Genomic DNA, 12,152 nt, shown 5'->3' with positions numbered 1-12,152 from the left:
ATTAAAAACAAAAAGTACAAGGGTGGTGGTGGAATAGGCTCTCCTATTTATTCTAGAAGCATGCTCTCAGAAGACCCCCTCAGGTAGCTGCCAGCCATCTCTGAGCCAAAGTGGCCCTTTGCATCCCATTCCCACGCAGGAATATGAGTTCTGCTTACTGATGGGAAGCTAGAAGTACAGGGGTCACACCTGAGACCCCTCGGGGAAAACCAGATGCCCACTCATCACAGAGAGCCTTGTGGTAAGAGAAGGGGTGAGAGGACACCTCATCGGCTACAGCAACAACTTTAATTGCCATCTGAGGGAGTGAGAGTGTTTATTTTACAGCCTCCTTCTTTGGTTAACAGGGATGTCTTTCTCCAGGAACCCATTTCCTGAGTTTAAGTGCATCCTTCAGGTCCCTCTGTCATGCTGTCAAGAGGCTGGCCCATAGCGTAGTCTGGGCCAATTAGAGGTCTCCATCTTTCTAGCCCAGTGATTGGTTCTTGTATGAACATATGACCAAAGCCAAGACAATTAGAGCCCTCCCTGGGATTTTGCGTCTACAGTTATAGGAAAAGCCCTATATAGGCAAGTACTGCTATTGTGGAAGCAAGTGAGTCTTAGCTGCATGTGACCTTCATGCCTACCATGTGCAGTGGGTTTATCTAAGAGGTAAGTTCTCATAGCAGCATCAGAGTTCCTGCATCCAAGCTTCCCTGGACTTCGATTACCTGAGTCTCCGTTTTGCTTAGGCCTTTGGGTATCTGCACTTGCTACAGAAAAATTCCTAACTGGTAGTAGAATATAAGAGCTTTTACTTACTGAAGCTTATGTGCCTTGGTATTATGTCATTCATCCTTCTCTCCATCCTTCTCTCCACCCAACCAACAAACACCTATTGAATACCAACTATGTGCTAGGCACTTTACTCAGCACTGTGGATATCACAGCGAACAAGACAAGCAGTCTCCTTCCTCAAAGAGCCAATGTTCTAATGAGAAACAATGAAAACAAATTCAAAGAAAATAAAATATGTAATTGAAATTTATGAGTAAGTGCTAAATGGAAGCAGCAATCTGACATAAAATGGTGAGCACAGAGAAGGTGACACCTAATTATAGACAGAGGGGCCTCTCTGAAAAGCTGACCTCTAAGCCCCTGTCAATAGATGAGAAGGTGCTAGCCATGGGGGTGAAGAAATTCTCAGGCCGAGGAAACACAGCACACAAAGGCCTTGGCTGAGACCGGAAACAACCTGACGTGTTCTAACGTGAGGGGACAAGTGAGGGGAGGCAGGAGACAATGTGGGAGATGAAAGGCAGACACCAGACACGAAAGGGCTATGTAGGTAATGAGAAGAGTTTGAGATTTTATCCTGGGCGCAACAAGCCACCATTGAAGAATTTTACTCAGAAAAGTGAGATTACTGGATCTGGGTTTGAAGAAAACCACTCTTAGCTCATGAAGAACAGGCTGAAGGGGAAGGCAAGAATGGAAGTAGAGACACGGAGGCTACTGCAAAAGGCCAAGCGGGACTAGGGAGGTGACAGTGGTGAGAAAGAGACACAGATGGACTTGGGGAAACACAGTCAGTGGGATTTGCTAACTGAGTGAATGTGGGGGGTGAAGAAGCAGAAGGAATCAGAAATGACTCCAGAGTTTCTTGCTAAAGCAACTAATAGATGATTAAATAGGCTTATTCAAGGTCTCATCAGTGGTAGGTGCTGGCAAAGCCAGCATTTTGTCTGGCTCCCAAGGCCAGGTTCTGGGCCATCTACTTCCAGAGGTCATGCTCTTAAGCAATGCTGCTTTCCAATCAGAGAGTTTTCAGCCTGCCCAAAGGCAGATGTAGCTGGGAGCAAGGAAATATCCATGCTGATATGAAAAAGAAAGGTAACAAGAGCTGAAATTCATGCTTTATAATAATTAAAACAGTGTGATATTGACACAAGAATTTCCCAAAGGTATCTGGCTGGTCAAATCCACTCTAGGGCAATCTTGCCTTTGAGGTAGCCCAGGGACAAGAAGGGACCAACACAAACTGATAGCCCAGCAGTTAGGTGGCCCCCAGAGGAGGCCCAAGCACACACTAAGCCAAAGTAATTTCATGGCTGGGCTGCAGGCACACATTCTATCTCAAGTCCAACCTGTCACCAATAGAAACTAGAGGTCACTCAGGAACCAAATTCCAGACATCCCCAGACCTCAGCAGGCCATCAGTAGCCACCCTATCTTGACCCTCCCCAGAGACCCCAGGATTCAACCTTCACTGGCCCAGAGGAGAAAGCTCCTGAAATCCCTTGGTTCAAGAGACCAAAACTTTATGGATTATCTTATGCAAATTCAAATATTCACCAAGAACACCTACTGTGTGGTAGGCACTGGGGATAAAGCAATAGAAAAAACAGCCAGCTCTCTGCCCTGACAGCATTTTTCAGAAATCCAAAGGACTGGGGAGATGGGCTCAATATTCATATACATCAAGCAGTGCAGGGAGGACCAAAAAGTCATACTGATGACTTTTTCAATTTCTACGAATGAGGTCCCATCCACTCAACGCATAAAAGAGGGCACTGGGGTTCAAGGTCAGAAAAAGGAATTACTACATCACTTGGGGAGAGTGACATATGTAAACTCCCTAAGGAGAAGAATTCTTGCCTAGCACCTAGAACAGTACCTGGCACACAACAGGTGGTAAGTAAATAATGCATGGATGGATGCGTGGATGGATGCATGGATGGATGGATGGATGGATGGATGGATGGATGGGCAAAAACACAGAAGTAGGCTCTCAGCTCTCCATCTTGTCACGTTTTATCCCTTCTTCCCTTGGGGACTCGCCAGTTCACTTTGCATGATGGTGACTTGCAGACATACACATGCCAGCACACTGTGAGCCTCCTGGAGCAGGACTGCATTTTGTTCATTTAATCCTCTGTGATAATTAATCTGAGTACCCAACATGAGGCAAGTGGTCCACCACCGTTTGCCGTCATCAATTCAACTCTGACTCATGGCACCCATGTGTGCAGAGTAGAACCGCTCTATAGCGTTTTCAAGGCTGTGACCTTTCAAAAGCAGGTCACCAGGCTTGTCTTCAAGGCACCTCTGGGTTAGGTCAAACCCACAAATGTAGAATAAATGGAATGGATGTGAAAGAGGCAAGAAGGAAAAGAGGAAGGAGGACAGGAAGGGAGAGAAGTAGGGCAATTCAATTACACAATTACATACAGCAGCTCCAAGCTGGGCTATTCTGGGTTAGGCGTCAGATGGCAAACTCTGTGGAGGAAGGAGGCCTGGCTTTGGAGTCACAAGGGCTTGAGTTTGAATCCTGGCCCTGCCATCAGCTCGTTGAGCAAGTCACTCAACTTCTCTGAGCTACAGATTGAGGACCACAGAGCTTCGCCTACAGGTATAAGAATTGAACAGGATGATGTATAAGAAAAGTGCCAGCCTTATAGTTTGCCCCCTTCTTTCCATATCCCAACTTCAGTTCCTCTCCTGACAGGGTGGGTAGCTGCTTAGGCCTCCATTCTAAGTGGGGAAAGCTGTGTGGCCCAGACTCACTAGGCTGGTGCTGAGACCCAGCTCACAGGCTCTCGATTCCTCATTACCAAGGCAGCCCCCGGCTGCTCTAGCTGACATGTCTGTGCCGATCCCTTTGCCAGGCTGGGTGAGGGTGTGTGCTACATCCTGAGGAGGTTCTCAGTTGCCAAAGAGCAAGGCTGTCAGAACAGCCGGGCCTCTGTCTCCCACAGGGAGAGGGTGGGGGCAGATGGGAAGAGGGGTGGGGAGGAGAGGCTAGAGGGAGCGCATTGGGATTCATGCTGATTAAAGCTCTACCCCCCAAGCCAGATACTAGTTCATTTTCCTGGTTCAGATCTCACATATACGCCCACTTCAGACAGCCTAGCCTCTCGAGGCCCATACAGAGCTATAGCCACTTACAGTCAATGGGCTCAGAAATGTCCAGAAACCAAGATGGTGGCAGAAGTCAGGTAGCTTTCTTCCCCATCCTCAAAAGAAGTCCTCATTTTAAACATAGGCATGCAAGGACTGAGGTGAGGAAAGAAGAACACACACAGTCAGGGCCACAGCAAAAACTTACCAAATCTGCCTGCATCTTCAGTGTGAAAAAGGCTTCCAGTGAGAGCTTATTCAGGGGAACTTGTGGCCTGTGGCTTTAGCCCTGGGATCCCAGACTCTGCAGCTCCCAGCTCTCTCTGATAGAACTGACCCTGGCCAGTACTAGCCACTTCCTTTAACAATTTCCAACAGGGAAATTGCTGTTGGGGGGGGGGGGAGGGCTCCTTGCCAGCAGGCTCTGAAATCATTTCCCCAGCTGCAGCCAGAAAATGAAGCTGCATTTTTTCTTTTTTTAAAAAACTTATGGAACCTGGGGTGGCTTGAAATAGCCACAGTATGTGTGACTTGAGGTTGGGGGTGGGGAGAAGTTTTGCCGCTGAACTCACCATCATGCTTGGTTCTGAGGCCCTAACACCTCTAACCCCTGCCTCCACATGGGTGGGCACCCTCATTCCCATGCCGCTAGGGTCATTGTCTGTCTCACCTCTCTCACCCTATCCCCAGATAGATCTTGCCTTCTCACCAGCAGTTTTATTTTTCTTAAAAACAAATCAGCTTCATATTCTCTCTGTCTCCCTCTCTCTCTCTCTCTCTCTCTCTCACACACACACACACACAGCTACTTCAGTTAGCTACACACCATCCTCTAGATAAAACCCCAGCCCCTATGCTAACACATGAAGACTCCCATGAATGGACTCGGCTTCGTCACCAGTCTCCCCCGAGATCCAGCCCTTTTATAAACTTCCTGTGAGGACAACACTGCTTTCTCATACCTCAGGGTCTTTGCATGTGCTCTTCCCTGTCTGCTGTGCCCTTCCCCTGCCTGCCAGGATAACTCTCAACTCTTGGAAGCCTTCCCTGGTGCCTTAACCACCCAAGGTGGGTTCGCCCACGTGCTCCACAGACCCTAGGCTGGTTTCCACCAGGACACTTGGTGCCCAGCTCTCGACCTGCCTCCACTCCAGCTATCTAGGCAGGATAGTGTCTACAGCATCCCAACTCTCAGCACAGGGCCCTGCCCAAAACAGGCTCTAGGGCTGTCCAATACAGCATCAGGCATGTGTCTATTTAAGTTAAAAACAAAATAAATTTAAATTTCAGCTCCTCGGTTGCACTACGCACATTTCAAGTGCTCTGTAGCCACATGTGGCTTGTTGTTGTTACAGCTGCTGTTGAGTTGGCCCCAAACTCATTGTGACCCCAGTGTTACAGAGTAGAACTGCTCCATAAGGTTTCCTTGGCTGTAATCTTTATGGAAACACATCACCAGGCCTTTTCTTCCGTGGAGCCACTGGGTTCAAATAGCCAACCTTTAAGTTAGCAGCTGATTGCAAACTACTTGTGCCACCCACAGTGGCCACCATATTGGACAGGGTGATGCAGAACATTCGATCATTGCAGAAAGTTCGATTGGACAGTGCTGCTCTAGATGAAGGCTTGACAGTCACAATACATAAAGCAAGGCACCACCCAAGTTGTCTGTTTCCAACATTCACATATGAAGGAAGAGTAGAAGAATCAGATGTCACATGAGTCGGGAGCATCCGAGGCAGGCTCTGGGGCTGCAGAGGGCTGAGATGTCACATAGGGAAGGACAGAAGGAAACAAGTGCAGAGTCACTCACTCTCACCTGAGCCCTGGAAATGCAAACATCATCACCCCATGTCCACTTCCATCTCTACCCTCTCTCTTCTGTAAATAATACAGCCAAGAAAACCTCATGGAGCACAGTTTTACTGTGTAACACATGGGATGCCATTAGTTGGGGGCCAACTCAACAAGAGCTACAAGAAGAAGCCACATGTGGCTATTGAGCTCTTGAAATATGCCTAGTGCAAATGCGGAGCTGAAGTTTACATTTCTTTTCTTTTAAAATAGATGTCTGGCTTCATCCAGCAGCAAAGTGTTATGTCCTTGAAACTATAGGACCATAAATACCATCCAATCTAAAGACACACACTGAAATAATATTTAGATAACCCTACAGAGACTGACCCCAAGAAGGTAATATTGGAAAAGAAGAATACATACACATATAACCACACACACATATGATTCATGCATATGTTTTTCCTGAAGGAAAAATCAGGGCCCGGTCATGAAGCCATTTAGAGTCAAGGTCAGCAGAGAGCAAAAAGAGGTCAAAGGGCAAATCCCACCACACAAAGAACATCCCCAGAGGCCTCAGGGTAGTAGCCCTTGGGAAAATCATCTTGAAGAATTGGCTGCATTGATGGTGAGGTCCTTCAGCACTGACAGCTTAGCAAGAGAACCTGCCAGATGCCAGATTTATGAGATTTGTATCCCTTCTTAAAGAGAAAACAAAAACCAGACAAATATTGGCAAAGAGAACCCATTTTCAGTCTGGTGTCCTAGCCTCCACCTCACAGTGGCCCTCACTCATTTCTCAGTCACTCCTTTCCAAGCACATATTTGCTGCAGGCCCCTCATGTGCCAGGTGCTCTGCTACTGGACACACGACCTCACTGACATGGGCTCTCAGCCTCGATGAGCCACTGTGGATGACCATGATATCTTACCTCTCTGTGAAATCCATGTGAGCAGGTGGCACCCCTCAAACTGTCATTCATAAGACATTTCAGAGAAATCTCATCTCTTACTACTCTGTTGTTGAAGAAGAATGAGGAAGACTTGGGTGGACTAACACTATACATTTTATGATACCATTTTTTGCAAACAAACCAACAAAAAGGGGTGGGGGGACAAATGTGTGTGCCGACTCAAATGATTAGGACTGTCATGGGAAGACCTGGCAGCCTACGTCACTGAATGGTAAACGTGGAAGCTGTTGTCTTGGTGGATGTTCTGGTGTGTATGTTTTCACCACAATTAAAAAGTTTTTATAAAAAAAAAAAAGGAGGGGAAAAAAAAAAAGACCTGGAAGGCTCTAACCAATTTGTTAACAATGGAAGTTACCTCTGAGAAGCATGAGGGGAAGGAGGGTCTTTGCTTTCTTACTTCATTTGGTATTGAAGAAGATTTAAAAACTCCCCCTTCTCAGTAGGCATGGATGGTTTGTTTGCTTCCTGATCACTTCTTCTCCAGGTTAGGAAATGTGTGAAAACATACAAGGAAGATTTGCCCAAAATCTATGCTTGACACTATGACTTGAGGGTGTGAGGAGTAGGGGATGAATGCAACATCATTTAATCTGTGTGGTAGAACACCTTGCTCCAATAGTTGAACACAAACATTATGTAGGGGCCGTGTGAGAGAACTATTGTGTTATGAAATCCCTTCTGAAGGGAGAGTGGTATGAAAATTTGTGAGGAAAGAGACATATCTGAGATGCTAGGTAAAGCCACCCTTTAGAGGGTTTGGGGGAAAGTGGGGAGGCACTATTCCACACGGCCTCTTGGACCCATCTCACTTGACATAACATCTCTTTCCTTCTGGGCTCCCTCATTCTTTGGGATAAAAAAATCATTTGTGGAAAGAAAAGACTTAAAAAGATAAGCTACAATAATGGAGTGGATACACAGACATACAAGCTGAACAGGTGTGGGAAGCTGAATGGGACTACAGCCATGAATATATATAGGTTTGACAAAGGGTGTTTCTACTTAGGTACTTACATGTGCTGCAAACATATCCATGAATATAATGGAGCATACAGGGGGCAAAGTTATGAAAAATATCTTAGCCATAACCAAACGTCTTGAGGGAATGAGCTGCTGGGCCTAAGGGCCCAGGACCATAGTTCTCAGGGGACATCAAGGTCAACTAGCATAACATAGTCCGCAAAGACAATGTTCTACATCCCACTTTGGTGAGTAGTGACTGGAGTCTTAAAAGCTTGTGGGGTGGCCATCTAACATACAACTATTTGTCTCTTCCCATCAGAACAAAGAAAAATGAAGAAAATCAAAGACACATGGAAATTAGTCCAAATGACTAATGGACCACGTGAACCCCAACCTCCATGACCCTGAGACCAGAAGAACTGGATGTACCTAGCTACCACTGCCGACCACTCTGAATCGGATCACAATGGAGGTTTTGAATGGAGTAGGAGAAAAATGTGAATAAAACCCAAAATAATAATAATAATAAAGACTAGGCTTACTTAGGTCTGACAGAGACTGTAGAACCCCTTTGAAACTGTGGGTCTTACACGCCTCTCAGGCCTGGAACCAAACTCCCCTCACTCCATGGCTCAACTTTCAACCAAAAAACAAGACAGGCCTATAAGGTAAACAATAACACCTGGGAGGTATGCATTCCTTAGAACCAGCAACCCTATGAGAGGGCAGCATTAGCCCAGAGACAAAGCTCAGAAGGCAAAGAAAAATGAATGCAAATGATAAACACAGGGAAGAAGTGGGAAGAGTACTGTTATGTTGTGGGGATCGCAATCAATGTCACAAAACAAAATGTGCATTATCATTGAGTGAAAAACCAATTTGCTTTGTAAACTTTTACCTAAATCACAAGAGAATGTTAGAAAAAAAAAAAAAGAGTATAATTTGTTATTTCTCATATGGGTGAACTGAGGCCCAGAGAGGTGAAGTAACTTGCCCAAGATCTCAAAAAAGTGCAAAAGGTAGAGTGGCCCACTCTAGGTACACATAATATCCTGGGTCCTGCCTGTCCTGCACACCTGGTTGATTACGGCCACAGATACACAGGTACACCTTGCTTCCACTGGACAGTAGCTCTGGGAGGCAGCAGGTGTTTCTGGCATACCTGCAATGCCCACCACCATGGCTGGCCTACAGAGGCCATGATACAAACTCCAGCCAGGTGGACATGTAATTCTTGCCTGGAAACAGAAGGGCAGCTACCATGACTTCCCAACCTCTCCTACCCCCATGATTCGCTCTTGGCTCTGGTGGTGCTTTTTGATCCAAATCTTTCTCTCTGTCTCTCTCTCACACACACTGAACCACTTCTTCAGGGTGCTGAGTTCTAGCGTCTGAGCCACCTCACTGCAGACACTGCAGGCCAAACTTCAGGGTCAGAAAGAGAGAGGGCCAGTTCTAGAAGGATCCTAAGAGCCAACACAACTGCCCCACGGATCCCCAAGGACTCTGTCCCAATTTCCGAGCTGGGCTTCTGGAGATCCTGATGGGTTTGAGCTCTTTCTTAAGCCTCCAGAGGATTAGGCTCAAAACAAACCAACAAAAGAACAGAAGGATGGAGCATATCAAGGAGCATGAGAACCAACCTGAAAGAATGTGCAATGTCCAAAGCTGGAATAATTTGACCAATTAAATAAATAATGTAACATTGGATTATAACCCAAAGTATAAAATAGACCTAATTCCTTACTGATAGAAATAAATTACTGAATAAATGAATGGGGGCGGGGGGGAGACAATCTTCCTGACAAAAGAACTCCAAATAATATGTGTAAATACTCCTCCTATAGGAGTGGCATGTAATCCCACATCCCTCAATCCTAAGAGTGGACTAGATTTAGTGCCTTGCTTCCAAAGGATAAAACAGGGAGCAGGGAGAGGGAACACTATTAACTTCATAGTGGAAAAATCTGGCAAACATTTACATTAACCAAGCATTAACCAAGTGACACAGAAAAACTCAGATTCAGGGACATTTTACAAGATACTCAGTCTCAAGACTGTCAAGGTCATGAAAAACAAGGAAAAACTGAGAAACTGTCACAGACCAGAGGAGGCTGGGGAAACAAGACAATTCAATGCAATGTGGTGCCCCTGTCAGGGACCTGGAATCAAAAGAGGACATTAATGAAAAAACTGGTGGTATCTAAATAGAGGCTGGAGCATAGTTAAAAGTAAGGTACCGGTGTTGATTCTTTAGTTTTGACAAATGTCCCATTGCAATGTAGGATGCTAACAGCGGGGAAAACTGGGTGCAAGGTATACATGGGAACTCTCTGTACTATCTCTGTAACTTTTCTGTAAATCTAAAATTATTCCAAAATAAAATTTATTTAAAGGGGGAAAATGGTTTAGATGGTATTCAGAAGTCAAAGGATTCTACTTTGGAAAGGCCTGTATTTTTACGCTGTTTGGAACTTTAGACGCTTCTGAAATTTGCAGCTGTCTTTGATACATAGAACCTTTCTGAACCAATTCCAACTGAAACCATCAAGGATCCATTAGGGCCTGGGGGTAAGGGGGATGGGGGGGAAGTGTCAGGTTAGTGTCCCAACAACTGTCTGAGTTAAGAAACAATAGAACCACTGCCCCTATTCCAGGGCCAGCACTTGAGGAACATGCTGCAGGGGCCCTCTCTAACCCCCATCCTCCACTGCTATCTTCCCACAAAGATCAGAGCAGAAGGAAGGCAGCTACCCACCCTCCCCCGTCAGAAGAGGTTGGAGCTGAGTTTACTAAAGGAAAAAGCCTTTTCTTTCCAGCCTTCAGATTACTCTGGTCCTGGCCCAAAAAACCGACATGTGGTTTGAGGGAAGAAAAAGAGAAATCTTAAGAAAGAAGGTCTAGAGAGAGAGTTTGCTTTGGGAAGCTCAAGCCACAGTCAATGGTTCCTCATGTTTCTTAAAACCCATCCAAAAAGCTGCTGGGCCCGCTCCTCAGACACCCTCAGGCAGGCTCAGCCCACTCCTCCTCTTGCCCTCTATCTCCCCAACTTCATTTTCTCTTCACTCTATAGGTGAGGAATGCCAGGTGTACCCCTCGGTACCAGCACGAGGGTGGGAGGTGGACACTCGCCCTCTCTCTCTCAAGCTGTGAGCTGACTCCCATTGCCTGTCTTGATTCAGAAAACCGCCTCAGCCCTGCCCCTGTTCCTGGCCTTCCTTACACTCCCCGGATGGCTATTTAGAGCTGCCCCCCTGGGCAAGCCTCCATAGTCTCTGCTGGGTCTGGCTCTCCACAGGGAATCACAGCTGCTGAGGCTGGGTGGGGAAATTGCTTTAATTTTCCCTCCTCTATTCCAGTGAGCACCATTGCGCCTCCAGTACTTGATCTTCACCTTCCTGCCTCGCCAAGTGAGTGGTACATGCGTTGTTCCCCCTTTTAATAAGGAAAGAAACTGAGGCTTAGGGAACTCAAAGAGTTTGCCCAGGTTCACTGGCCAAGCACCCAGGCATCCTGGAAAATGAAGCATGAGAAGAGGCTGAGAGCGAGGGCTCGGAGAGCCAGGCCTGGCGTGTGTCCAGCTCTGTGCCTCACTAGCTCTGGGGCCCTGGGTAGGTTCCAACCCCTCATCAAGCCCCAGCTTCTGCAACTGTGAAATGGAGGAAACAGTACCCAGTTCACCAGGATGCTGGGACAAGTAAATGAGACAACGCATGCCCAGCACAGTTAATACCGCAGCCAGAAGTCCTCTATATGTGCTAGCTTTGAGGCAAAATGAGCAGCAGGAGGCTCCAAGGGGTGCCAGGATCCCACTACAGGCACCGATGCAGCCCAGTAACTGCACCGCAGGGCCGAGTGCAGGGCTGGTTGGGTTTCCAGAAGCATGGCTCCTTCAGGACCGAAGCAGGTGGAGGTATAGTCAGAAGGGGCGTGCTGAGGGGCCCAAGGGCTCCTTACTACACTGGCCCCCTACTTTGTCTGCCCAGCCTTCCTGGGGAAGGCCCTCTCCCCTAGATCACCAACACTCTCATGGTTCTTTCTGGAGATGAATTCAAGGGCATTTGGGTATCTGGGGATCGTGGCTCTTTGGGGCAGCAGCATCTCTTACAGGACTGTAGCTAAAGAGCAGAGTCGGGAGTAAGGTATGTCATCAACCACAAAGGACCAAAGCCTTGACTCCTGGGGACATCTACCACATCATGACTCATTCAATAAATGAATAAAATTTATCTATCTACCCACCTACCTAAGGATCCCTGATAGCACAGTGGTTAAGCACTCGGCTGGTAACTGAATGGTCAGCAGTTTGAACCCACCAGCTGTTCTGTGGGAGAAAGATATGGCAGTCTGCTTCCGTAAAGATTCCAGGCTTGGAAACTCTATGGGGGTAGTTCTCTGTCCTATACAGTTGATATGAGTTGGACAGCAATGGGTTTGGGTTTTTGTTTTGTTTTTGCTTACCTACTTATCTACCAGGAGCTCTGGTAGCATAGTGCCTAAGGCACTTGCCTGCTAACCAGAAGGCTGGTGGTTCAA

At 46.8% G+C, this 12,152-nt stretch overlaps 1 protein-coding gene across 1 annotated transcript in view; it reads right to left on the bottom strand.

The window, feature by feature from the left end:
• The window catches only part of KSR1 (kinase suppressor of ras 1), a 199,883-nt gene that overhangs the window by 74,488 nt on the left and 113,243 nt on the right, over positions 1 to 12,152 (bottom strand). The window lies entirely within an intron of this gene.

The sequence above is a fragment of the Orycteropus afer genome, unplaced genomic scaffold (genome assembly GCF_000298275.1).
Source record: "Orycteropus afer afer isolate SDZICR_OR568_19922 unplaced genomic scaffold, OryAfe1.0 scaffold00042, whole genome shotgun sequence".
Classification (NCBI taxonomy): domain Eukaryota; kingdom Metazoa; phylum Chordata; class Mammalia; order Tubulidentata; family Orycteropodidae; genus Orycteropus; species Orycteropus afer.
The sequence above is the reverse complement of the archived record's forward strand: the minus strand, read 5'-3'. Positions and strand labels throughout refer to the sequence as shown.